The sequence below is a fragment of the Athene cunicularia genome (assembly GCF_003259725.1).
Source record: "Athene cunicularia isolate RWA chromosome 7 unlocalized genomic scaffold, athCun1 chr7_part1, whole genome shotgun sequence".
NCBI classification, from domain to species: domain Eukaryota; kingdom Metazoa; phylum Chordata; class Aves; order Strigiformes; family Strigidae; genus Athene; species Athene cunicularia.
The window spans coordinates 11,300,914-11,328,811 of NW_020799107.1; the positions used below are offsets into that span (position 1 = coordinate 11,300,914).

Sequence of the window (27,898 nt, forward strand, 5' to 3'; positions counted from 1 at the left end):
CCCCCCCCCAAGTTGAAGCAAAAAATGCTAAATTATGTTTTCAGCACTTAGATTACGAATAATTGAATACAGAAAACTTATCTCAAACCTATTTGTTTCACTGTAAATATCTCCACCTTTGCCAGTTCTGTCTCACTTGCTCTCCTCTAACACCTTTCTGCACTCTGGGCTCCAGCACAGATATGATCAAGCCAAACCCTGTCTGAAGACATCAAAGAAGCCACCCCATCTCTTAGACAAAGCAAAGGACAGTATTATAAAAATGTTAAGAAGTCAGAAGAATGTTTAAAAAAGCACAAAATTTATTTTTTTTTATTATTATTATTATTTTAAATAATCACACTTTGTTTTCTTCTCCCTGTTTTCTGCATTCCAGGTTTCTGGAGGGAACATATCTGGGTCTTCTCTATCACTTACATGGGTTTGCCTTCAGTGACCATACCAAGGATCAGTGCAGCCTCAGGCAATATGTCAATAAATTAAACTATAACCATGCTGAGTTCTTCTCAAACAAGTAATGCAGATTATTCACACTATAACGTTTTTGGCTTTGGGTTTGCTACTTCTAGAGCCAAGACAGTGGCTGGGCTTGCTGTTCCAGAGTAGCCAACCTACAGTGTTGTTGGGATGATACTTGGCCAGCTGAGCTTCACCTACACGAGCAGCAGCAAAAGGCAATCAATGAGGAGGCAAATGGATTGAAGAGGTAGAGTGAAACATCACTATTTTAAATAACATTCAGACATCGTCCTCTACAGATTGACAATCCAGTGGTCAACTGCAGATCAAAGAGCCAAGTGGATTGCAAAAAAATATGATCCTCGCTGGTTACTAAATGTCAGGTTTTACAGCCTTGGTTTTTTTACAAGACGGGCATTTGCTATCTCAGCCCTCATGAGTAATTTTTAAATTCACTGGCAAACTGGAGCCCTACTTGCTGCTGAAGCCTTTGCTACGTTTCTGTGCTGAACACACCAGCATTGTCCAGGGACCACAAGCAGCTCCCAAAACTCATCTCTCCAGCCTGCCAGCGGCTTGAAGAAAAAAAATAAATATGTCACTCCGCTGGGCTTGCCTAGCAACGAAGCAGCAGCCGCCCCGGCGTCCAGCCGGCACGGCACGCGTAGCCGCTCCAGCACACGCTGCGGCACAGCCAGAGCACGCGGCAGGGAGAGGCGAGGGGAGCCCCTGAGTCTTCTTGGGGAGTGGAATATTTTCAGTTTCTCCACTGAGCCATTTCAGATGAAGATGTGCCTTCAGAGAAGGACCCAGCTATAAAGCAGAGCCCTCTATCAGCAGTCCAGGTGCTCCGTGAGACAAATCCGAGTCATTTTTGACAAAACCCCATTAGCAGCGAGGCTGTTGGGAGCCAAGGTGTCCTTTCTCATGCTAAACCCAACAGTTCTGAACAAGTGATGTATTAAACCCACATCTCCAGTGGTACAAAGCTGCTGGCAGAAAAGAACTAACAAAAGCTCACCTATTTCTAGCATGAGTTCGCAGCACCAGTTATTTTGGCAGGTTCACCATGGACAGGCACCTGCATGAAGCCAGTAACCCACTTCACCAAACTGATACAGGGCTTTTTATTTTGTCTTCCATGGACTTCCACCCACACTGTTGTGAATTTTCAGTCTCACCAGTACACCAGAGATCACCAAAGTTAGACTTTTAAGACTTTTTTGTAAATTCTAAGAAATAAATATTTGCATTTTTCAACTAATTTAAAAAAACCACAAACCAACACTCTTTAATCTTTGTTTCAAAATGAGTAATAGACTAATCACAGAAGAACATTTAAGAACATCTTTTAAAGCAATGACGCCTTAAACACTGGAAGTGAAACCAAACTGTGTCAGACTGAGCTTCTGTATTTGCTGTATTGAGTGATTAAAAAAATAAGTATGAGTTTAAAAAAAAAAACAACAAAACAGGCAGCAGTTTATCAGGAGATACTTGTATAAGGCACCTCTTCTCCCAGGCTACTAGTATAGATAAAAAAAGGTTAAAGGTGTAAAAGCACAAATCAGCACATGACTTGGCTTGCTCCTCAAGAGGAAGGCATCTCACACCTTTCACACCCATCACACGAAACACACACAGAGCAAATAATACACTACTTCTAGAAGTTGGTTACCTTAAGGAGACTTTTTTTTAAAAAAAACTCTTTGGGTAGGTATATGCAGAGCATAATCATTCTACCCTTCTTGCTCCTGGTAACCTACCGCCTTTTCTCCCAGCCCTCTGTATCCTACTCTCTCCTGCGACTTGCAGCTGGGTACCACAAGATGCATCACCTTCTGGCTGCAGGTGATGAGCCTGCACATCGAGGCAGGCCCATTCAGCCCCATCGGATCACCTGGGATATGCCTTGGGCACCTCCACCTCTTGCTGGGGAGGGGTGAACACACAAGAGTGTGGGTTGCTGCTCAGAGGCTGCAGTACCAATCACAGCTGGGGCACCAGGGAATAGTTTAGTCTGGAGAAGAGGAGGCTGAGGGGAGACCTCATGGCCCTCTACAACTCCCTGAAAGGAGGGTGCAGAGAGGGGGGATGAGTCTCTTGAACCAAGGAACCAGTGCCAGGACAAGAGGGAATGGCCTCAAGCTGTGCTGGGGCAGGGTCAGACTGGCTCTTAGGAAGCATTTCTTCCCAGAAGGGGTTGTTGGGCGTTGGAATGGGCTGCCCAGGGCAGGGGGGAGTCCCCATCCCTGGAGGGCTTGAAGAGTCGGGCTGACCCAACGCTGAGGGATCTGGTGGAGTTGGGAACGGTCAGTGTGAGGTTCATGGCTGGACTGGAGGAGCTTCAAGGGCTTTTCCAACTGAGATGATTCTGTGAATCCCCATGCTGTGGCTGCAGGCAGAAGCCCCACAGTGGGAACAAGCCTGGCATCTCCACGGTTAATATAGCGCTGAGAAGCAAGGCAGTGTTGAAGACATTTCCATTTACACGCTTTCTAGCATCTAGGAGGTTTGGGTTTGTTTTTTTTAGTTGAAGTAGCTGCAGACAACACACGTTCTGCTCTGTTGCTCCCCATACACACACCTTCTCTGTTGCTGCATGAGCAGCAGTTAAGCAGCCAGTACCTTGGGAGAGATTTCAAGCTCATTTTACACAACTACTATGTCTCACTGCAGAAGTGGCCCGTATTTAAGAGAGGCCTATGCTCTGTAACCAGACTCTCCAAGCTGGAACTCAAGTGGTGTCCTTTTCCCAGCAGCATCCTAACAGCTGTAAGCCAAAGCCAAAAAACTCTTAGTCCAGATACCTCCATAAACACAGGCAGACTCTTATCTGGTTTCAGACGCTACTTGCTATCAGGATACTGCAGGAGATTCCCCAAAATCAACATAATCCTACACCGGGTCAGGTACTTAGGATACAAGATATTCTTTTGTTCTGGACTGTGGTGGTTGCACAGTATCTGTATTATTCAAAGCTGTCACATTTTGTACCATTAATAAGCTTCACTCAACAGAAAACTGGGCATCTTAGACTCAAAAAACTTTGCTGCACATTCAGAGTTAGCTTGGCTTTTGAGCCCAAAAATGAAGGGAAAAAAACCCAGAACACAAATTTAGCCACTTGAAGCAGTTAAACATTCTTCTTGTCTCCTCAGTTTCCTACAAGGAGTTAAAAATGCTACAAGAAGCAAAGAAATCATTTAAGAGTCTAGATGATCAGTTTATTAGGAAATTTAAAATATCACTGCATTTAATGAAGCATCCTCTCTACTGCTAGCACAATACTGACCAAAAAACCTCCAAACCAAAGCCACAAAAAACCTTAAGCCTTCTGAAAGGAGCAGAAGAGTCCCTAAGTCCCTAACACCAGCCTGAAGGCAGGCTTTAAAATCCTAACTGCACTACATCAAGTTTTGATCAAGTACTAAAATCCATACAACATCCAATATACCAAGATTCCTCCTTGTTCAGCAATATGCTACCCATGAAAAAGTGTTTGCTTTGACAGACTCCTTCTCTCAAACAGATGAGCTAAACCAAAGTCAAACTTTCAAAGAATTATCTGTTAAAAAAATCCTGAGAACTGACCACTCAACGATGAAGGGATTCAGATTGCTAGGCTGTGATTATGTGCTCTAAATAACTTTAAAAGAGAAAAAAATACCTTATGTTTGGCTTCACAGATCTTGTTGCATCATCACACTGAAGATAAACTGGTCACCTAAGGGGAACTAAGCCTCAAGAAAAGCATCCTTGATGCTACTGCTGCACTGGGTTTTCTTACCACTGTTACTAGAGGATCTCTTCTAAACCTACAGCTGTATAAGTGACCTCTGTACAACAAGGGAAAAGCATGATGGTTTCTGCCAAAAATTAGAAAGCACTGAGAGAAAGAAGAGTCTGGGTTTGGAAATGACAAAATGAATACAATCAGCTTCCATTACCAAAAAAAAAAGTTTTCCCCCCACCTCCCAGCTTTACTAAGCATTCAGCTCCAATTCTCTCCACACCTGACCATGTACCTACAGAGAAAGTTTTGGCATTTACAAAACTAAGAGAAAAACACAGAAGACGCTAAAATTATCTATGCCACACACAGCTCTATGTTTTTATCCCTCTTACCGCCTAGGATGGATCACAGGGGGTGCTTCTGCAATTCCCAAACAGTGGACAAGGATGGGAAGCAGCTTGTCTTACTGTCACAACAGGCAAAGAAAGTGCAAAGTCAAACCATGCAATCATGATTTGACTTTTAGAAGCCAGAAACCCTGGCTTGAATATTGTACTATTCAAGACAAATACTTACAAATACAAAGCATTTTTGAGCTCTCTACTAGCCAATTTTTTTCCTAAGCTACTAAAAACAATTGTCAAGAAATTGCCCTCTGGATTCTGTATGAATCCATCAGGGACAGCCACCCTGCAGGAAATAAGACATGGATGGGCTGGAATGGTGGGCTAACAAGAACCTTATGAAGTGCAACAAGGTCAAGCATAAGGTCTTACACCTGGGAATATATAATGCAGGACTGCAGCACAGGCTGGGATATACCTGGCCAGGGAGCACCTCTGTGGAAAGGGACCTGGGGGTCCTGGTGGGCAACAAGCTCAACATGAGTGAACAACATGCTGCTGCAGCACAGAAAGCCAATGGGATGCTGGGCTGCATCAACAAGGGCATCACCAGCAGAGATAAAGAAGTTATTAGCCCACTCAGCACTTGTCAGCACTGTGTTTCAGTATTTAAAGGGTGGCTACAATGAAGATGGCGACTCCCTTTTTACAAGTAGTCACATGGAAAAGACAAGGGATGATGGGTAGATGTTACTCCTGGGGAGATTCCGATTGGACACAGGAGGAAAACGAGAACAACCAGCCACTGGAATAATCTCCCCAAGCAAGTGGTGGATTCCCCAACATTGGACAAAAGATTCAGCTCGACTCAGTGCTGGGCCGTCTTGTCTACACTGTGCTTTGGACCAGATGATCCCTGAGGTCCCTTCCAACCTGGTACTCTATGATTCTATGAATCAATCTAATGATTTCACCAAAAATATCAGAAAAGTGCAGGGGTGAGTTGCTCCAGATGTATCAGGGAGGCTAAACTGCAGAATAACCCCAGGGTTGACAGCAGCCAGCAAAGAAATGATGCCTGCAGACTGTCCAGTCCAAGATGCTCGCAAGGGAAAGACAAACTACATGTCCATCGAATCTGGAAGGAGGCAGACACCAGACTGTCTGATTTATGGCTTGAGTTAAGAGAACATTTAGTGTAGCTTAATTTCCAGATGGGTGTTTCTACTCATTAATTAATAAGATGAAGCCATTATTCATTGATGAGAAATGGAACACTTTATTTTTATCCTAGTCTGTGCCAAAGAGTTGTTTAAGTTACTTTAAATATATAGCCAGGACAGGTTTGGAAGTAGCTGGGTTTGCAGGATTTAAACACATTGAAAATAAAAAAAACCAAAGATAAGATGTCTACAGTACACTCCAGAATAAAACAGAAACATGTACAGAAACACGTACAGATAAAAACCTTTAGAAAAGATGAAGCTGCAAAACAAACATCATTTAAGGGAAAACCAAAACAGACAAGGACAGGGAAGTACAGTTTTATTACTTTAAAAAAAACAACAAAAAAAACCCCAAACCCCAAACACACAATAATGTTCACAAATAATGAACAAAACCAGAAGGTTGAAGCATACAGTCAGCTCTTACAGAAAACTGTAAGCAACCTTACTGTAATTGACTCTGATGAGTTTAAAAATGCAGGGCATAACTGGGAATTAGGAGGTTATTTAAATAGTTTTCCACGTATTCAGATCTTTCGACCTGATGCAAATCACCCTGGCCTACCTGAACTCCTTAAGTGATGAACAACCAACAATTATCTTTAAAGGACACCCAGAGTAGAGGAAAAGTCCTACAGAACTGTAGGAGTAAAACTTTAAGAGAGGCAGAGAAGAAAGGTAGAATCAAGAGGTATAGAAAATCGGCATTATTCCCTAGGATTTGATTTCCTGAAAGGACAATTTTAAGAGGCAGAACAACAACAAAAAACAAACAAACAAACAAACAAAAACCAGGTAACAGAAAAAGACAGATCAATGTGAAGTTGAAGGGAGAAAAATTACTTGTTTCTCTGTCAGTATGTCTGCCTGGCAAACAAAGTTTTGATTTTATTCAAGTTTTATTTAAAAAAACCCCACAAAACCAAAAAACCCACCAAAACACAACAATCCACATTGAGAAGCTACACGGGGCAGATTAGTAAGAAAACCAGGCCTGAATTAATCACCCTAAACCAAGTACACACCTGGTTTTAAAAGCCCACTCAAGCATCTGCTTCTGAATCTATATATCCAGCATGTTACATTAGTTCACAATTCACTGGCAAGAGCAAGAAAAATGCATTTAAAACTCAGATGTGCCCTTACATCACAGGGATCTGCCTTTGGAGCATGAGATGCAGAATTCAACATCAAGTTTGAAAATGGATGGATGCAAGGTTCAATGACAAATGAGTAAAAGCCTACTATTTTAGTAGCAATGATTATTATAATAATAGTAGTCAAATGTACAATTACAAATGAGGAATACCTGGCAAATCAAGGATATAACATAAAAAGCCAAGGACTTTACGAAACTGAGGCATCCACCATTTGGTAACGATGCAGAAGGCAAAAGTTCATTCCAGGATGCGTTAGCAGGCACATCTGCAAGGCAAGGGAGGTCATTACTCAGGGATGTGACAGCCTCTGTGGCCAATGCACTGCCCTCAGTTTTAGATTCAACATTAGAAGATGAATTGTAGGCAATCAAGGAGAAATCTCCGAGAAAAGATTTTTTTAAAATGCAACAGAGGGTCTGCGGAACTCGGTAGTTTTTCCAATGTCAGCCTATTCTCAGTTGAGGGAAGACAATACATTGGCTCTGCAACTTTTTCAGGATGAGCCAATTATCTGCTAATGCAGGGAGCTTGAGACCACTTGAGCAAATACATTTCTGGTCTTCTTTAGTCATATACTTTCTGGACAACACTTCACCACGTATCAACAATTGGTTACTTCTGAGAAGGCAGGAAATCATGCCTCTTCTAAGCAGCAGGTCCTAAAACCTAAGACCTTGCTGTTGAACTGCCAAAACCATGTCCTCCACACAAGGCAGCTACTGCCACTTGCCATTCACAGCTGCCTTTCCAAGCTGGTTTTGTGGCGGGCTTGGGACACAAACTGCAAAACCTCTGATGGACTCTACCATTCTCAGTAACACAGTAGGAACTAAAGCTTTTTGCTTACATATTTCCAGTTCCTACATAAGAAAAAAGAGTGCAGAGGAAAACCGTTGAGCAATAAGACATGCCAGTAAGACATCTGCAATAGTCCAAGCGACTGCTGACAAATTTGATAGTTGTTTCTTTGCAAACCACTACAAGGCAGTTACCAGATTATTTCGGCTATTTTTTTCCCCAGGAAGATACAGCTCAAAAGCTTGCCCCCATGCCTTCCTAGCCAAAATAGAAAGAAGCATCAATTTCTCAGTGCCCAATCAATAAATAGCCTCAGGCAAAACCAGACAGCTGACAGTAAGCCCAGGATAAATAGCCATCAGTTGGCATCTGAGACACTATCCCAACCACATCCTTTCCAGAGCGTGCATCCACATTCAAAATTAAGCTTTCACTAAGGAAAGAAAGAAAGGGGATGTTTCTGGATCAATAACTCCTGAATTTGTAGTTGTCATCAAGCAATTACCTTGTTCTCTTCACTGTTTTCTAGTAAAACAGTTGCGAACTTGTCTCACAAAGAAGAGATCCATTCCTCTTCTCTCCAATCACGCCACCTTCCTGTCTGCTTCACAGTACAACTGAAATACACTCAAACACAATGATAGTGCACTTCTCAAGAAAAGTCTGAGGACATAATCAGCCTCACAGACATCTTAACTCAAGAGATGAGCTAGTGCACGCTTGACCAGGGTTACCTTCAAAGCCTCTACAAAGAGGAGAGCTGGCAGGATCCACCTTCACTTTGTGTTGGGAGCAGGCTCTTGGAGCAAGCCCCTGTCTGCCCCACTCACCATATTCTTCCACATCCCCTATTTTTGGTTGCATCATGGAGTGCACAGACTGGATTGGGGGAGGGGAATTCACCTCAAACACCCTCCGGTTCACCTAACACACTCCAGCCTCGTGTCTGAGGGACTGGACAGAATGCAAACTTCAGAACAACCCTACACAGCATCTATAACTCATCAGCATCATTTGCTATGTCCCACACACTGATCTTCTGCATATGACTTGCCATCGCTGTCTCAAGCTGTCCCTCTTATCTTCCCCCTCCCCCAGCTCCTTCCCTCTGATTAAGGCTGCCAGTGGTCTGCAAGCCAGTGTAAACCTCATCCCTTGTCATGAGGCTGCTGTCAGCAGCTTACAGGGAGGTACACGCTGTGAAAAGCGAGCGCTCCTCACTCTTACAGGCACTGCCCAGGCAGTTATGCGCCGTCTCTGTTATATGTGTAAGCCCACAGCAATTTCATGGACCCCTTCCAGGCCCAAGAACATCTAGTTTTTTCCCCCACTACCAGTACATATGTACCACAGTCAATCTACAAAAAGTATCTTGCATTTTATACACAAGCTGAGGGGTTGTTTTGCTGAACAATGGGCAAACAGTATTTATCTGTGTTACTTCTTGGCAGGATTTGGGGTGGGTGAGTGGGTGATTCTGGTCAACTGTATTGCTGTATTTCTAAAACCAGACCATGCACTAACCTTGTAGCCTTTGGATACCACGCAGCTAAAACAGGATCACTGAGAAATAAAAGTCTCCGTCCCTGACCATTAAGCACAGTCCACTAAAACATCCTAACTTGCATATTAACAGCTATGGCGTATAAGAACAAGTTAAAATATTAGTAATGAGAATAGTAATTATCATGGACGTATTATTTATTTGTCTACTCATTCAAAATTTACAGAGGGGAAAAAAAAAAAGTCTTCAACATTTACAAGAAAGCAATTAAGGCAGCAAATGGATTATTTCTCTTTAAACCTATGAGAAAATGCTCAGTGCATATTTCCTCTCTAATTTGTCTGCACTCAAGAATCTATTTTTGGAAGTCTCCCTAGACTGTATTGTAGCACCACATGTACTGTAATGGCATTTTAATTAGCCCAGAGAGCTGGAAGATGCACTATGCATCCGAAAGAGAAGCAGCCTAACAAAATGAGAGCATCCTTCTCTTCCCTTCTTTGAGATTTACAGCAGCTATCAAGTCGAAATACCAATTACGGTTTCAATTGGAATCGACTGCAACTGCTATAAAAATCCAGTGCATCGCAATAGCCTACAGAATTCAACAAAAACAAATGTAGTATTTAAGCACTATTTACTCATACTTTAAAGGTGGATGGCAAAAATAAAATGCTGCAGATATCCACAGGTAGAACAGAGGATGGACGGTGAGGATATAATAAAAAAAAAATATTTATTAGAGCTGGGCTCTGAATATCTTAGTTTTTAGCTTACAAGTATAATCACGAAAACGCCCATTTAGATGAAAGCTAATCTATTCCTGATTATATGGGGTTGTTCTAGGGGTTTCTTTAATTACTATTATTATTACTACTACATCATCTAATATCCAAGTTAGCCACCTTCCATTGCCAGCGAGTGACATAATGCATAAACATCATCAGCATGGTCTTGTATATATTTAATTTGCTATAATTCTGACTTCTTTCTTTTGATGAATTATAAACTAGGTCAGGCTGACATTCATCTCATTTACAGAAGAGGTTGACATATCTGGAATTGTAAACCTTCTTCATGTCCGTAACAATACTGATTACCCCAGAGACATTCATGGGTCCAGATGTCAGAAGGAGCGTTTCACTGAAGCCAGCAGCAGACCACAGCACTGGGCAAGAACTATGATGGGTTTCAAGCTTTCTTTAGCATTATTATCCATGTGACTATTTCACAAGAGTTAGAAGATAACAAGGCATTATGTCTACAAGAGCTTCGTACTGTTTTCCCACCCAGAACCTAGTAAAGATAAATCCAGCAGATCCCACTTTGGTTAACATCAAGGTAAAAATAACATCCAGCAACAGTTAATAAGAAAAGCAACCTTTTTTATATTATCAGGAAGTTACCCTAGAAGCCAAATACACAAGATACATTAAAAGCGGAAATGTTGTGGTCCTCAAAGTGTTTATTGCTTAATATCCAAATGACAATATATTACTTTTCAAATGCCAAACCATAGAAGCATTGTGTTCTACTTCCTATGCCATTATTTTCCTTTATTCTTTGCACTGGGAGGCTAACGCAACTCCTACTAAACATGACAATCTTCACTCTCTTCAGCAAACTCTGATGACTTCATCTGCACAAAATTTGAAAGAGATGTCATTTCAGAAATCCACGGTAATAAAATAACCCTTTACATGTAAATGCAAGTAATCTAAAGCCTGTGGTAACCTATCCATTAGATCAACCAGATAAAGCTCACTGAAAATGGTCTGACATAATTACAGCAAAAAGAAACAGCTAGACATTTCAGTAGACCTGCATCTCCCTTTGGGCAAGGAAAGTCAGAACCCCCCTACAGCCAGCCTTTCCACCATCCCCCAGACAGACAAAGCATGAAGTGAGGAAAAAGTAAAATACAACAGAAAGAATTACCACATTAAAGAAACAGCACGTATAGCACACTTTTGATGTGTATTTTTCCTTTTAAGACAAAAATATTTAATGTTGTTTTTCATTCCATTCTTCTGAAACAAGTTTCAAAATCATCTCATTTGGTAAACAGAAGATAACCACAAAGTCCAATTACAGGCAAGCTTCAGCACGCATTTGCAGTAGAAGCAAAGTAAGTGTCCTTTGTCCTGATCACTTGTCACATCTTGGTAGCCTCAGAGATTGCTCAGCCTTACTGAAGCAAGATGGAAAACCAAGAAATACACCTGCTGCCATTCAATGCCAAGCACCTACCTAGCAAATGCAGCCTGCCACAAAGGTGTGCTTAACACCAGCATCTCCACCATTCCTGAACAGGCTCTGACACCTGAGGTAGGAGCCGGCTTGGGATCCATTTGAGAGCTTCAACACCCAGGGGCTCTCTCAAGCCCCAACAGCACAGCCCAGGGTTTCCACCACATGGAGAACAAAACACATCATTGTGTCCCTGTCTCCCCAGAGTGCTGGGCAACTCAGGGTGGGGTCTGTAGGATCCTCCTATGTGCTGGTGTTCTAAAACCATCTCCAATGGAGATGCTGCACGCAGAACCAAGCTGGTACTTTGCACAGCACTTTGCCATTATCCCAGACCTACCCAATAGAACATCAATGACTATCAACACCAGGCAGCAGGAAAATCGTCTCAGTCTTCCTATTCCTGATATAATACCAGCCATCATCTATCAGCTTTAGGTAGTCTGTCTATAATATCTTCCATGTCAATTATGTACAGATTTCTAAAATTTGGACTTCAGATATTTTTAAATCCCAGAGAAAGGGGAAAAAAAAAAAAGACTACCATTTCAAAGCATCTAAAAGTAGATTCCACTTTCACAGACTTGGTGGAACAGCAATTTCTCTGCTTGCAATGAAGAAGACGAGACTACACTGTTTATTACTATAAATATATTCACAGATATTTTCCCTGGCACGAAGCACTTCAATTTCAAAGGCAAGAGATTCATCAACTCTTATGGATAGATTCATCCTTACTGCTTTTATTCTGTCAGTGAGCACACGCTCCTGGCAAGAGTGGAGGAGGGTGCAATCTGCCACCATCTGCAGGGTGCTATCCATCTGAAAAGGTGACTGTCCTCAAGAAATTAGCATAGTCCAAGCATTAAACTTAACTCTGGAATATTATGTTCAACCAATAGACTCTTTCAAGAGCCATTTAGCAAAATGTTCCTGTTCCCTGATAACGGCATGGTAGGTTTTTTTAGAAGTTTTAATGTAGCCTTTTATCAAAAGTGAATAAAACTTTCCATCCTTCTTGGTATGTGAATGGGGTAAAGCCAGTATTCCATAATCACAGATAAATATTTCCACAGGAGATCAGTATTATCAACGTGAGGTGCTTAATCTGCTGAGACAGATCCTATGAACTTCATCACACTAAAAAAAGCAAACTCCACAGGACTCCCTTGGCATTCAGCAGGAGAGGTGCTGCTGGCACCCGGCCATTTCACAATCACGGACTATTCAGAACACATGAATTCACATTTGATAGCTACAAATTCACAGATATAATGTCACTTTAATCAAAACTAATATTAAAAACTGATTGGTGATACAAAAATGAAGTGAGGAAAGAAAAAAAACCCCTTGAAATTATCTGCAATTGTCAGCAGAAGGAGACCTACAGAAGCACATTTTAAAGGCAGGAGAGAAGGTTCAATAACCTGCTTAATTTTCCCTTCTCTCCGGTTGAATTAACTGTCAGGAAGAAATCCAGCTAAAAGATAGCCTGGCTCTTCTACAGCTTCAAACAAGATTCCAGCTCCTTCCCACACGCTCACAGGACACTATGTTCAAGCTAATGAGATACCAAGTGGAGAAAAGGCTTGCCTCGTTAAAGAGGGAACAAACTGTATGTGATATGAACCAAACAGCATGGGTTTCCTTCCTTACCCCTGCATTTAGCTAGCACACACACTAAGTAAAACTCATCCATGAAACTATTTCCAAGGCAGGCTGTGTCCAAAGGCTCTGAGTTTCCACAGCAGAAAAGGGAAGTGATAATAATTACTTAGCAACCCATTACACTAATGCTTTCAGAAAGCAGGCTAACCTAGGGAACATTCCTGGATGAAGCAGAGGGCACGGAGAAAAGAAGCAAAGGAAACTGATGTTCAGACCCCTCCCTGGACATTGCTGGCAACGGGAACCATCTACAATTTCACTACTAAGCAGAAGCCTTCTCGCCTTACAAGCTGCAGCTCCTTGAGTGGATGGCAGAATTGGAAAGAACAGAGGAAAAACGGGAGAATTTTTCGTTGAGGAAAATAAAGAGAGACATGGAAACAGGACTGTCAGCAAACAGAGCAGGACTTGGGTTTGATGGAGCTGCTGGGTCCCAGGTGCCTGTCAGAGTGCAAGGCTTCAAGTTTCAACCCTTCAGAGTGCTCCATCAAGTCTTTCTTCTACAAAAGAAGAGCTAAAATACTGAGGAAAAATCCCACACAAATGAAAAAAAAAATTCCATCAGAAATCTGAGAAAGCTTCAAATCAAAGGCAAAAAACAAACAGCATGGTCAGGGAAGCTGGACTAGACACATCTGCTTTACACACAGCTTGTTGGAGACCTCCAACTCCAGAAGCTTAAGCAAGACCCAGAGAGGGCTCTTCTCACCTCCCTGCTGTCACATCAATCTTATTCAATGAGCATCAGTACAACACACTCTGGAACAACAGTTCCATGAGTGCTGGTGTCTCACATCTTTATCCCCCATGTATCACAAGTAACCACAGCTCTCCTCTTCCCAAGGGCTTGAATTAAACCCAGCTCCCCCCATTTTCACATACATCCATCAGACTGGCAGAGTTTAAAATTAACCCATCCTGAGTCAGATCACCCTGCTCCCCACCTACCCAGTGCCAGGGCCAGCTCAACTGGGTCTGAAAGTAAATGCCTTTCTTCCTGCTACTTGTTTTATCTATTAGGTCAAATACTTAATCCTAAGAACTTATATTTAAATATATATTTGAACTACAGCAGGCAGGGACTCATTTCAGCTCGTAGCACTGTACTGGGGTAAGAGCCAGCAGTTGGATGAAGGGCTGGCCAGTGTGCCAATTCACCCACCTGCATGCTCTTCCTTGGGTACCTGCACAGCCTCTGCAACTCTACCTTCCTAAGAAACCCTTCTTCACACATGGTGTCTTCTTTGTATTCAAGCCCATTACTGTAACAGCATAAAATCTGTTGCTCACCCGTGAAAAATCCTTTTGGTTAAACTTTAAGGATCAGGCACAAGCTGACCATGCTTATTAGCAACCTGAACTGTAATCACCCTAAGCCAAGACACCAATCACATGTTTAAAATGTCATCCTCACTCTCAAACAGGGAAAAAGACAAGTTCTGTTTCCTTGCTTCGCTCATATTTCAAGTAGGTGCACATAAAAACTTAAGAAAAAGGCATACAAAGTTTGGACAGTTATTTCTGTGTAGTCATATAATAGACCATCAAGACACAGAAATACTCCAGCAAGGAAGAGCTGCAATATCATCAGCATGTGAAGGGACAGCCCGTGTGAACGAACAACCGCCAGTCTCCGGGGTTTTACATACCAAATTCACAGTGCTGTTCTGGGTGAAGCTGACATGCAGCACCCCAAGAATTATCAACATCCAGAGGTCAAAATCGCTTCCCAACATGCTAATTCAGGGCACTCAAGACAAAATGGCCAACAGAGGCACTGCCCAGCAAAGGACAACTGTTTAATCAAAAGCATCAGTTAAACTCTGAAATGATCCTAGAAGTACATGAATAAACTGCAATTAAAACAATGTACGCAATTCAAAACAGCTGTGCCCAGCGTGACCATACTCCAAACTTCAAAGCTGACTCCTCACTCTCAAAATAAACAAACGCCCCAAAAGACGAAAGCTTATTTTTAACTGAAGATAAGAATGTGGAGCCATTCATCAAAAGACTGGTTTACTTTAAAATACTCAAACTAAGTATTTCTGTGGAAATTAATGTCTTTATATTAGAGCTGTGACGATGACGCACACTTTGTAGAGAGAGCACCGGATGGAGACCACGAAAGCCAGTTAGACAGGTAAGGGTGTATCTGCACTCGCACAAGAAGAGGACAGCAAAGGACTTCTTACACCGTCACGGTAACAGCAACAGCAAGAACAGGCTTTTTGCTTCTTGTCAGAAAGGCAGAAATCCCAAAGGCATTAATGTACGTTTTGAACTGCTCGTGATTGAGTTTTGATAATGGTCCATCAACGGAGTTCATAAAGGAGCTCTTCCCAGCTGGCTCTCCCTAGCTCACACCAGAGCTGCAGCAGATATTTCCAGGATTTTGGAGTGTCTTATTTTGGTTTCAGGAAGATTTCAACACACAGATCTTCTGTTCCAAGAAAGTATTTTATGTTTCCTTTTATTGCACTAATCACCACCACACATACCTGACAGTCATTTCCAGCCTTGTGCCATTACCTCAGAGCAAGGTCCTCTAGCAGGTAAGGAACATAATTGTCAGCACTCAGGTGCTCTCTGAAAACCTTACTTGCCAACAGAAAAAGTGCAACTTGTACCACCTCACCACTACTGAAGGCCAAGAAAGCTCCTGAGCACCTGACCTTGTTGAACATGGTTTGTGGAGCAAGCCCTGGTTGCTCTCCCAGCTTGATAACCAACCCCAAAGGCAGGCTCCCTCAAGTGAGGCTCTCCAGCTTGCTTCCAGATTTTCTTCCCATAACAGGATGCACTATTTTAACTGCTGGTTGTATAGCTGAACATCAGAGAAGGTGCTAGGCTCAAAGAAAGAAATCTTGATGGGAGAGGAAAGCAGAGCTACACTGATAGCCAGCTGAAAAGGCACGCGACCTCAGAAACAAAGAGCCGTTTTGTAGGATGCCACAAGCAGTGTGCTGTCATGTGTTCCTCTATGTTATACTCTAGGCACCTCTGATTTTCATCCACGAGGTTACACGGGCTTCATCCTGCATGCTTCCAGATCTGAATGACTGCCAAACTTCGGCTCTTCTGCTGCAGCAATTCCTTCTGCTCCTCACATCTTTTGCAAGGAAAGTCTCTTCTACTCCTCTCAGACTGGGTATTTCAGTACACTTGCATCTGTGGGATGGCCCAGGATGCAGGCACACAAGTTTCCATGTGGATAAATTGTGTGCATTTCAAACGGTGCAAAATCCTTATCCTCAGTCTCCAAACTGTTGCATTTCTCATAAACCTGAGACTCCCCTGGGTATCTTCTCTTGTCTAGGAGAAACCCAAGCTGTTTTACACTTTGTCAGTAGTCCCTGCTGTTGATGAAAGCATTGTTCCCGTGAAACTGAGACTGCTCACCAGCTTCAGCATGCACCTCAGGGAGACCATGACTCACCCAGAAGACAGCTCCCTACACTGAACCTTGGCACCTGCTCTGATTCACCCTGACAATAGAAAACAACAGAAAACTCTGGCTGAGGAAAACCTCGCTAACATCATGAGAAAGATTACAAAGAACAATTTCTCCCTTCTCCCCTCTCCTCAAAATATCTGTTTCCTGTTCTGTTGCAAATAAGGGGTTAACACAAGCTGAAATGCTTCTGCAAAGAATAAGTTTTTTTCTTACTGTTTTACCACAATGGATCATTTTTCTATGCCTATCTAATATAGTAGTATTAGATAATCTTAGCAATATAGATTTGCTATAGTAAAAGCATTTTGAATTGCATTAAACACAGTAACATGAGAGTAGCACATTTTGAAACAGAAATTTCTTATCCCTGGTCTGTTGAGGAGCAACTCCTGTTTCTAAGCCAAGGAGAAGCAAGTCCATCTTACCACAGGACGAACCCAAAATTCTGGACTTTGATATGTTCAGTACCCCACTACCGGGGGATTGCAAAAAAAATACTGTCCGACATCCTCCTCCCTTTCACCTTAAGATCAATGTTGCTCAGTGGCTGCTTGCAGCCAAAATTCCCACCTGCTTTGCCAGGCTTCTTCAATAAAATTATGCAAGAGTCTCTACTCCTTACCTGACTGGGACAGAGTCCTTTCACCCTGAACAGCTTGTGAGATACTTAGACTCACCTAACTGATGGTGCTGAGCAGCTTTGAACAAAAAAAAACAAACAACAAAAAAGTTAAGTTTAACAGCAAAACGCACCATAAGAAATTCACAACTCTGTGCCAAAGTTTCCTTGACAAACAGGACAAAAGAAATGAAAAAGCATATTAACAAGTACTACTTGTCCATTCCTTTTCAGCACTTAAGCTTTTACCTGCAATGTGCAGTCTCACATGGAACTAAGAAGCACCAAACCACCCCATGGACTGCACCAGCATAAATGCCACAGCCACCCAGATATGCACAGTGTACAAGGTCTGTCCAGAGACAGCATTAATCCATAATATGAAATCTCAGGAGTTTTAACACCTAGGTGAGGTCTGAAATCCATGAGGATTTCCCTGAATACAGAATCAGATGACTGCATGATGAAATATTTTCCTATGTTACAAAAGAAAAAAGATGTTCCGAAAATATATTCTGTAGAGGTCTCAAAATATTACAGCAGGTAAAGTTTGCTGTATGCTTTAACACCTGATCCCCTTCCTAACCAAAGGCACTACTTTGCTTGCTCCAATGCAGTTCCCAGGTTTCACCTCTATAAGCAGGGAAAGGATGCAGATGAACTGCAAGAGACATACTGTGAACCACCTAAACATCATGCAACCAAAAATGTGTTGGACCAACAGTGAAGTCCCCATTCCCAGCTCAGGAATGTCTTGAGATCCCAGCTGCAGGGTCCCAACAGTCCGTGTGCCATCAGAAGACTTCTAAGGTTGCACTAAGGGTCTTCCCAACCCTTCTCTTCCCTCCAAAGTAAAAAAATAAATATACCCATTCCAAAAATGAAATTAATACATGTTTCAAAACCGAATTAAACCAATGAAGATAAGGCATTAGCAAGAATACATTTTTGATTTAAAAGCTCCCTCCCAAGTTCAAGCAAAACTAAGCACTGATTTATGACTACTGAAAACATCAGGCTTTACATTGCACATGAGATGACAGGAGCTGCTGCAGGTTATGCTGAATATAGCCACGTGCTGTCAACTTGCACACTGAACCGTCTGTGAAACAAACGCCACCGTAACCTGATAACTACGAGCAGAAAGGCAAGCCTCACCATCCCAGCTATAGAGCGTCTGACAAACACGTACCCCGCCACAAGCAGGAAATTAAAAACCACACTGAGAGTTGCAAGCAATACAATAAGCCAACCTGTAAAAACAGAAATACCTAGAAGTGTCATCATTCTTAGTAATCAAAATATATCTGAAAGGACCAAAAAAAAAAAAAAAATCAAGGCTTTTTTTAAAGAAGTAATTTCTGTTCTATTGGGTTTTGTTTGATGAGTGCAAGTAGAAAAGTGTAAATGAAGATACTTGTTTTTATTGCTTGAAAAACTCCTCAAGGCACCATTAACTTATAAGTAATCAGGGGGAAAAAAAAAAAAAAAGGAGGGATTTCAGGTTTTGTTTTGTTGGGTTTCTGTGCTTTGTGGTGTTTTGGTTTTTTGTTTTTATCTGAAGTTATTTATCTTCCATTTCTCACCTTACAGCCACACATCCCACAGCTTTCTGTGTGCCCCAATCAAAAGCCAAGTGGTACCTCTCAGAAAGCCTTTACAAGTCCACTAGACCTTCTTGCAGCCGAGGGGTCTCTCCTTCCCATGGAAGGGGAAGGACACTGAAAAAAGATTATCAGCAAATGGGGGAGTGGGGAAATCAAAATTAACAGCTCACACTACTGTGAAACAAATTTTCAAAGAGCGAGGTGGCCATGGCCATGCAATAACCTATTCCCAACACTGCAGAAGTCCAGGGCCTTTGCTGCAATCTCACGGAGGTGGTGGCATTGTGTGGAAAGGGCCATCTTACCACTCAGAGCTGCTTGGAAGCTGCACTAAAGCCCTAAGGATGTTGAGACGGCCGGAGCACTATTTTACACATACATTTAGGAAAGCCACAAAACAGATTCAAGATTTCTTGTGGAGGGAGGGAAACATGTAGACAGATGGCGGCTTGAAAATCAGCAAATCATTAATTGGGACCTGCTAGAAAAAGCACCTAAAAACCCCATGCTGGTGCAGCCTGAACTGTCTACACTGAGTCCAGTCACTCCTCTCCCATGCTGCTAGTGAGATTTATTTTTTTTAAAATCAGAAAAAAGAAAAACCAACACAGGTATGAGTCTCTGGGTTACACTTCTGGCTCTCCTAAATATCCACAAAGATGAAAAGGCTCCAAACTAGGGCAGATTGGACAAAATAACCCAGTCTTTTTCAAGTCAGTGATTCTCTCCCTCACAAGTGATGCTGCTTTCACAAGTAGGACTCTCTGGAGAGGAGACATATGCTGCCTGGAGTTATGAGCTAACATCTTTAAAGAATATTTTTGTTTAATGCATAACAGGCCTTGAACTTTCTCTCTCTTTAAATAAATTTAAAAGTAATGTCTTTTCCTTCATAACACCCTTCCAAATCCACATTATATATGTTGAAGATCATAAAATAGAAGGCTTATTACACAGAAGACAATGTTATCACATCAGTTAACACATTTATACAAATGCATGTTTATGTATTCATTATATGCATGTATATATACAATTATTGTCTTAACACAATAATATATTCCATTAGTTTACAAGTATTCCATTACTTTAACAAGTATGCTCAGTAAACTCACCATATAGCAAAAAAACAGTGAGAAAATTTAAAAATGTTATAAAGAGGACCGAAATTTATTTGGAGATGTTTCAGCTGGAAATGCCTTTCTGTAAGCTTTATCCTCCCCTCTTTAAGGGTGGGGAAGAGTAACTAAATGGGCAGTTTCCTTAGATGGTGGACTCCTGGTTTCCCACTACAAAACTGCCTTCCCTGTTTGCTGGTGGCCGGTAGGAACTGCCTCTCCCTACACCACAACAGCAACGTTAATTTTGTGTACTGCACAGCCTGTGGAAAAAAGAGTCCAAGGTGGGCACCAAATACAGGTGAACAGCCCTAAAACAGCTCACATATGATACAAAGCTGAGGCAGGGGAACAGGGGCACAGGGGAACACACCCATCCTGTTGCCTGGCTCGGAAACCACCGCAAACAACCCACTCCTTGGTCCGGAGAAGCACCAGCCAGCTCCCGGCAGTCACGACAGTGCATGGCACTCTCCAGCACCTTTCAACCTTTGTTTCTAGTTTAGGTCGTTCCCTGAAATGATTTAAAGACCATAAGATTTTCTCCTTGTGCCAACTCACTTCAATACACGAACAGCAAGGTGGGATCTCAGGATGACAAAGTGGGCTGTGGGTAAGCAGCGCTGGTGCTGGAGTCTGCTGGCGTTTCTCATACTCCAAGGCATTCACAGATAAGAAAACGTTCATATTCTCAGTTTCTCATTTCCTAGAACAAGTGCACATTATTATCCTGAACATATTATCTTATCTGTATGTTATTTAAAACAAAAAAGCCCATGATTTTACACTTCGTTAAATGACAGATGCCTCCATCAGCTTTGGCTGCATCTTGCAGTGTTTTACACTGACGCTATTTTTATTTTCCTTTCCTCCCGCCAGTGACGGAGAAACCAGCCCTGTTCATCTCTCATATATTGCCGTGCTGCCTTTTGCTGGCGCAACAGCATCCGGAGGTAGTGCTGCAGTGACAGCCCCGTCAAACTGGCAGTGCCAATCAATGGCCTTCCTGAAAAAATCAATTCTGGCCCACATTTCAATACGCCAAACACCCAGCTAGCAAGAACTGTTCATCCTTTGTACACCATGTGCAAAGGAGCAGCTGAAAACACTTGACATTTGTCACTTCTGTTACTCTAGATGAGATTCCCCCTGCACTGTGTACGGTTTTTCACGTCTTGAATTGGAAATGCATCAAGGCAAAGCCAATCCCACCATTACGGAAATGTACATGAAGGACTTCATCCAAACTGAAGCCTTTGGACAAGCTTTCAGCACAAAACCAGCAAGCTCACACGTGAACAGACCCGCAGAACAGAAACGTGTCTCAGCTGCAAGGTCTGCATCAACCCATATTCAAGCCAACTTTGGCCAGCAGGAAAACCCTGTGATGTGCTGCCTTCCCCAGGGAACTGCTCTTCCACTAGCATCCCACAAGCAAAGCACAACCCCAGTTTATGCAACTCCTGCCCTTCTTCCTAGCCATAAATCTTTTGTTCTGATCTGTCTCTGTTATATTTTAAGAAGTCACCAAGTAACGCAAGAGAAATCCTTGCTGCTTTACCTCAAACTCTTCAATACCCAAGGCATGTACTTTGACAGTTTTCCCTGAACGTACTGTTCTCAATCCATGCTTAAAAATTAATCTGTTCCCCTGCATTGTTGTCATCCTGTACTCCTGTCTCTCGCATACGTGAGGTTTGACCTTTTCAGATTTACGTTTACAACGTTCAGAATCTTTTTGAGCTCTGTTACAGAGAAAAATGAACTGAGAGGAATTTCTGGAATGGTGACTGGACTGCTGATGTTTCCTAGGGCAAAACATGCACCGCTCGTATTCCAGCTTCCTAATACCCTGGTAAACAAGAGAAAATTGAACAACAAAAGCAACCTAACTAGCTGAAATCTTCCAAAAGATGGAAAACAGACTTCCACAGCTGCCCACACAAGTGAAGATGCTTTGGCAGTTAATGTTCAAGGGTAGCACAAACAATGCTCCAAATGAAGAATGCAGCGCGGGGGGGGGGAAGAAAAAGAAAAAGCAGACCAGCAATTGTATTTCCAAGTGAAGAAAAGCCAAGCACTTACTTCCAAAAGTGTCCCACCATGCATCCAGCTTCATGTTTCTCCTTTTCCTTTGTGCTGCAGATGTCATATTTATTTTCATGACGTACTTAATTTATATATATACCTTCCATCCAACTGCCTCAGTACCACACCAAGTTACACTGTGTTCCCAGGCTGGGGGAGCCCCCAGGCAGCCTGGGGTAGACCTTTCTCTCCACTGCCAGCCCCACAAAAGGCATGCACACTGTTCCTAAAGCATCGACTACTTTTAATACATGCTCAGATTTCAAAACACTGGATTTACCAGCGCTCCCACCCTCTGTGACCATATCTGTACAGTTGCATACGAGTGCAGAACCACATTCTTGGATAACGATGATCCTTCTTTATACGTGAAATATCTTTAGGCTGGGCTATTCAAAGTATCACCAAAAAAAGTCAAGCCTCCCGAGTCCTAAATGTTCTTCAGTGCTATAAAGCACGCAAGTCCAAAAGTGCTACCAAGAACACAAAACAGAAGCCACCATCAGCAATAATATTAAGTTACAGCATGAAAGAGTTTTTCCTCTTGAAAAAACCCGCTTGGTCAGTCATCTTACTAAGAACAAGTTAACCCTTTTTATGTACTTAATTTTTTAACATGTTGATCACTGAAGATAAAGAGCGTGAAGAGGAAGAGATGTGCCAAGTTCAAGGACTGGCAGCATCCCTCAAGCATCTTCTCTACAGATTCCCTACCCAAGACCTGCCACCTCACTTTGTAGCTTGCTACCCTGCAAATTATCAGCCTCCTATAAAATGCTCAGTCTCAAAATAATTCTCCCTCAAAACAAATCCATCTGCAACTCAGAATGAATCCATGAGATTAAAATATTTTATATTTAATCACCTAGTGATATTTTCAGCATTGTACACTGCACAGACAGGAAAGACACAAATGGGCACGTACAACACTGTTACAAATCAGAAGCACTTGCCTCTTTTTAGAAATTTTTTCCTAAACTACTACTACCATGCCCAATCTATCCATCTTGTCCTTCATCAATAAAATCTATTGATCCATGACTGAGATGAAAATCCAGCAAAAAGGTAAAGAGAGTGATAAAAAATAGATAGCTAACTGCAAAGACGACAGCTTATGGGGCAGATGACATGGGGAATTACTGTCAGGACAGGCAGCACAAGACTCTAGGAAAGGTGCAAAGAAGTAGGAAAATAAGACATAGCTGGTAAAAAAGAATATTAAGAAAAAAGAAAAAAAAACCCCAACAAATGAAAAGCCACCTTGATAAGTCTTGCTTGGGGCTAAAAGCCAGCTCACTTTTGGCATTACTTTGAAAGCTCTACCTGTGAAAGGAGAGTTCACAATATCCATGAGCTTTTGAGCAAAATAGCTAAATAAATGTGAGAGCTATCAGCAGAGCTTTGCTGCACCACTGGGGTGATGACTCAGGTTACCAGTTAGTGCTACCACCCCCTGCCCTTCCAAAACAAAGTATTAAGACAGGATCTGGGTGTTAATCTGGCAGCTCAAGATAATGGTGTACAGCATAGTTCTTGCAATCTAAGTGCCACATCCAGAAAAAACACCCGAGAAAGCAGAAGCAGTACCATTAAGTTTTTAAAGGATGGCTCATTTCTTCACCCCAAGAAACTGAAAATTGTAGTGCACTAAGAAGAGAACAAATTATCAATGGGCTGCGAAGTTATCTTACTCATTCTTGAATTGTGATTAATACCACAAAGCCCATATTTGATCATCTGTGGCTAACTGGAGCTTCAAAGAGATGTGTGGGAAGAGGCTGATGTGTGTAGCTACTCATAAACCCCCAGCCAAAAGGCCCCAAGCAGACCATCCCACAGCAGCTAGCCAAGTGTCACTGTTGGGGAGGTGACACTCAGCCTCACAGCAAGCTGCTAAGGAAAACACAAGATGCTCTCCACAAGCAAAGAAAATCAATTCTGGTGTGCCTAGAGGGAAAAAAAACACCAAACCAAACCAAAAAGCCCCCCAAAAAACCCCAACCAAACCAAAACAAACTTGGTCTCCATCATCCTAGACTTAAACCAATAGAAAAAGCATTTGAAAGAGTTAAAGACCACCCCAGAAATATTTGGTCACCTCCCGTCTGGTTGAGGACATCTCTCATGTTGAAATGTATATGGCCTGGAATGAAGCTGTTGACTTAGTTGCGGGCCTTGAGATCATATAAAACTGCTGAGATTTCAGGTTACAGGGCCTCAGAGAGTTTTCTGCAGAAAGCCTGCATAGTTTGTGTTGGAATACAAATTTTAGATCATAGTTCATGCTTTTTTTCAGGGAAAACACCCGTCCCCAAGAGACTCAGGATAAAAATCATTTACAGAGTGCTAGGAATGCCACACATGTGCCCATTTTTTGCTAAATACTTCAAAAAACAAAGTCACCAAATAGCAAGTACACAGTTCTGTGCCTCGTGATATTTAAAAATTATATATGTGACTGAATAGTTCCAACCATTTGCATGATTCACCTGTATGTTTTGAGTGAGCATTAGAAGAGAGGGGGTTTTGTAGTAGTTTTTTTGGTTTCATTTTGTTGAAGTGCTACCTGTTGGAAACAAAAGGAACAACAGAGCAGAGAAAGTTTAAATCACACAAACTCAAATTTCAAAGGAGTAAACAATGACTGCCAACACTTTGACCTGAAGCCCATAACAAGCCCTGAGACACATGTGCTGTCAGACATCGGGTCAGGACCTGCAGTGATGTTTGCAAGAAGACATACGTATTAGAAATGTGAATACATTCCCAATAGCCAGCCAGTCGGGAAGGCCTCCCAGCCACAAGCAGAAGCAAAACATAAAGAAGAGCCAATAAAATGCCATCCAGACCATGAGCAAGCATTGCTAGCAGATGACATGGGGGGGTTCCACAGGCACTTGCTGTCCTTCAGAAGGGCCTGCAAGCCTGGTCTCTCCTTGGTTCACTTAATTTTCACTGAAACAATTCACAACCATTCATGGGTAGGAGCAACTTCAGAGGACTAACTCCTACCTCGGCGCCATAAACTTGAAGTCTGTGTCTGCAGCTGCACCCTGGAGCCACAGGAGAAGACCTGAACTCTGGAGCCACAGGCAGCTTTAGTGAGGTAGAGAGCTGAACTGCTGCCATAGAAATCCTTTAGTAGCAACTTGGGATCAACAAAAGACAGAAAAATCTTGCTGTTTTCTTTTCTGTAACCACTGATGGCAGCTGTGACCACCACCTCCACGCCATGAGCAGCCCTACAATTCACCTGAGCTAAGTGGGGAAGGACAAAACCAAGAAACACCACGAGGAGGTCACATGAACAGGGATCTTCAGAACAGGGCTCCTCCAGAAGCCCACAATCCAGACACACTTCTTCCTCTACCTTCTACCAACACACCAGTACAAAGCAGATGGGATAAATACTGCAAGTCAGTTTGGGTTCTGGACTGCTGGGGGAGAAGTGGAAAGGCGGCACCTCAGACATAGCTTTGGTGGCTCCCAGAGGTGGGGAGCTCATCCAGCCCTCGCCTCAGGGAAGGGCAGTCAATCTACTCCCGCCATGCTGGCAGCACCTTATGCCGGGTTCCCTCAACACACATCAAATGATTAATAAAACCACATAAGGCGAAGCTATTTTTATTCCTGTGGACACCATTAGAAATGCAAGCCATCCCTTGCAATACAGTGGTTTTTAATATGCACATAAAATTACTATCTGTCCTCGAAAGTAGATACTCTATATAAGAGTCATCAAAAAGGACTTTGAACATGCAGTTTAGAAACAGAGATCAATGGGGCTCTTGTTTACTCGCAGTTTAGAAATCTTTCCTCTTAAGGAGGCGTTGCACTAATCTGGTGTTGGTATTATATGGCCGAGCTTTTACGTACATTCTGCCAAGCAGCACCCAGCAGCAGCTCCTCCGCACAGAGTAATACACGCTTGCTACATGAGCCTGTGCTGCTGCACAGACAGACATGAACATGCATGATACAGTGCTACTGCAATATATACACACACGTGCGTAATTCAAGATGCAACTACTTAGGGCTAATGCAAAAAACCAAAAACCCAGAATATATACAATGACAAATTCACAGCCACACATTCACGTTTGCTTCACAGAAAGACCTGCTTTGAAAAATAACATAGCAGAATAAGGAAAACGCAGCAGGCAGATTTTTAAACAGTCAGGGCTTTTAGAGCAATGAGTGGTACATAAGAGAATAAGTTGCTCTTGTTTCTGTCACTAAGTGTTTCATCAGACAATGACTGGATCAGAAGGAAAGGGGGGAAAGCATGCAGATATGGGTAGGGACTGAATAAAAAGATGCTAACCCTGAGGTTTGACAATACTTAAGCCTATGAGGGAAAATGCACATGCCTAGTAAGATTCAGGGCAAGATTCTACTCTCATTAACTAATATAAAACCCAAAGTAATTCATTTCAAGGCAGAATGAGAGCAGCCCCACAGCAAACCCCTTCTACTGTAGAGCCACAGCCACCAAGATAACCCAAGCTGTACCCTCCTCTCCTCCACAGGACAGCCGCCTCCCACTAAGGGTACCGCACACCAACACTTAAGGCATGTGTGGAGCTCAGGGCCCTGGAGCAGAAAGCTCATGGGTTGCCCGACTGGCTTTACCACCAGTACCTCCTTTGCCACAAGTATTCGCTTCAGCAGGTCCCATTTCCTTCCCCATCTTGCACCTGGATCTCATTCCTGACTCTGTGCTAGCTTTTCGGTTGAAGCATAGCAACTGTTTCTGCAGACATGCAGTGAACCAGACCAGCAAGAAGATTAAATAAACAAAAACACACTAATATGAAAGAAGACCCATATTTTGAGGTACTACTATCTGATAAATCAAATGAGGGTAAGTTTAGATTTCCAAAGGACCAACCCTCTACAGGCTTTATACAAAACGAAAACACCTTCACCTAAAGTCAAAATCCCAGTTAGAAGTTCACATCATACATATATGTACAATTTCCACCCATTTCTGCCTGCATAATCCCCAGGGAGATCAAAGAGGCAGGCTTGAGACTGCACTCTGAAAGCGCTTCAGATGCTATGCTGCTGAAGCATAAAAAGGTTTTTGAAACATATGTAGTTATCTATTAAAACCAAACTTCACTTACTAGAACAGCACAAAACAGGAGGCACTGGCCTATGGATTTTGTGTTAATATTGATAGTTTCAAGCCCAGAAGTATTATTTATGAAGAGTTAAAAGAAAAAAGAAAAACACAAAATGAAGATTTTCATTGTGAAGATATTCAAAAAGTTGACGAGCAAGTCGAGGACTTAGAAAGCTGGTGAAGAAAACTTCAAGCTGCAGTCTTAGGTTACAGAATGACAGCATCCTGGAGTATTTAACAATTTCCAATGTAACAATTTCCAATTTAACAACTTAAGTCAAGCTAATAGAAAGATTTACCTTTAATTTCCACTGAATTACTCCCAAAAGCTTTCCTTTAGTTTAGGATGGAAAAAGTATTTCCCCCTTCTGCTTTTTCAGCTTGCTCAGGATACAGTTAGGAAAGGAGATGAAGTACAAAGAAAGTGCCAAAATTAAGCACGGTTTGACTGACTGTAGCTTTCCCCTTGCATTTGGGTCTTCTCAAGGAGGCTGATCTCGTCCCCGGCACAGCTTTCTGCCTCTCCCATCTGCCAGGCCAGAAGCTATCGCAAAAGCAAACCAAACCTGAAACATGTCCCGCTTTGATTGCATGCTTTGGACAAACAGAGCAATGTCTTTTATGAAATACCTCCTCTCTTCTCCTGCCCTAGATCTTCCTTGAGCTGACACACTCATGCTGGCCTCATCCAGAAAGATCCCTAGCAGGACAGTTCAAGAGCCTGCTCTAGCAGCCA

General features: G+C 42.4%; 1 protein-coding gene across 5 annotated transcripts in view; it reads right to left on the minus strand.

Moving 5' to 3' along the window:
* HDAC4 (histone deacetylase 4) overlaps positions 1 to 27,898 on the minus strand; it is a 236,519-nt gene that overhangs the window by 159,562 nt on the left and 49,059 nt on the right. The gene's annotated exons all lie outside the window — the stretch shown is intronic.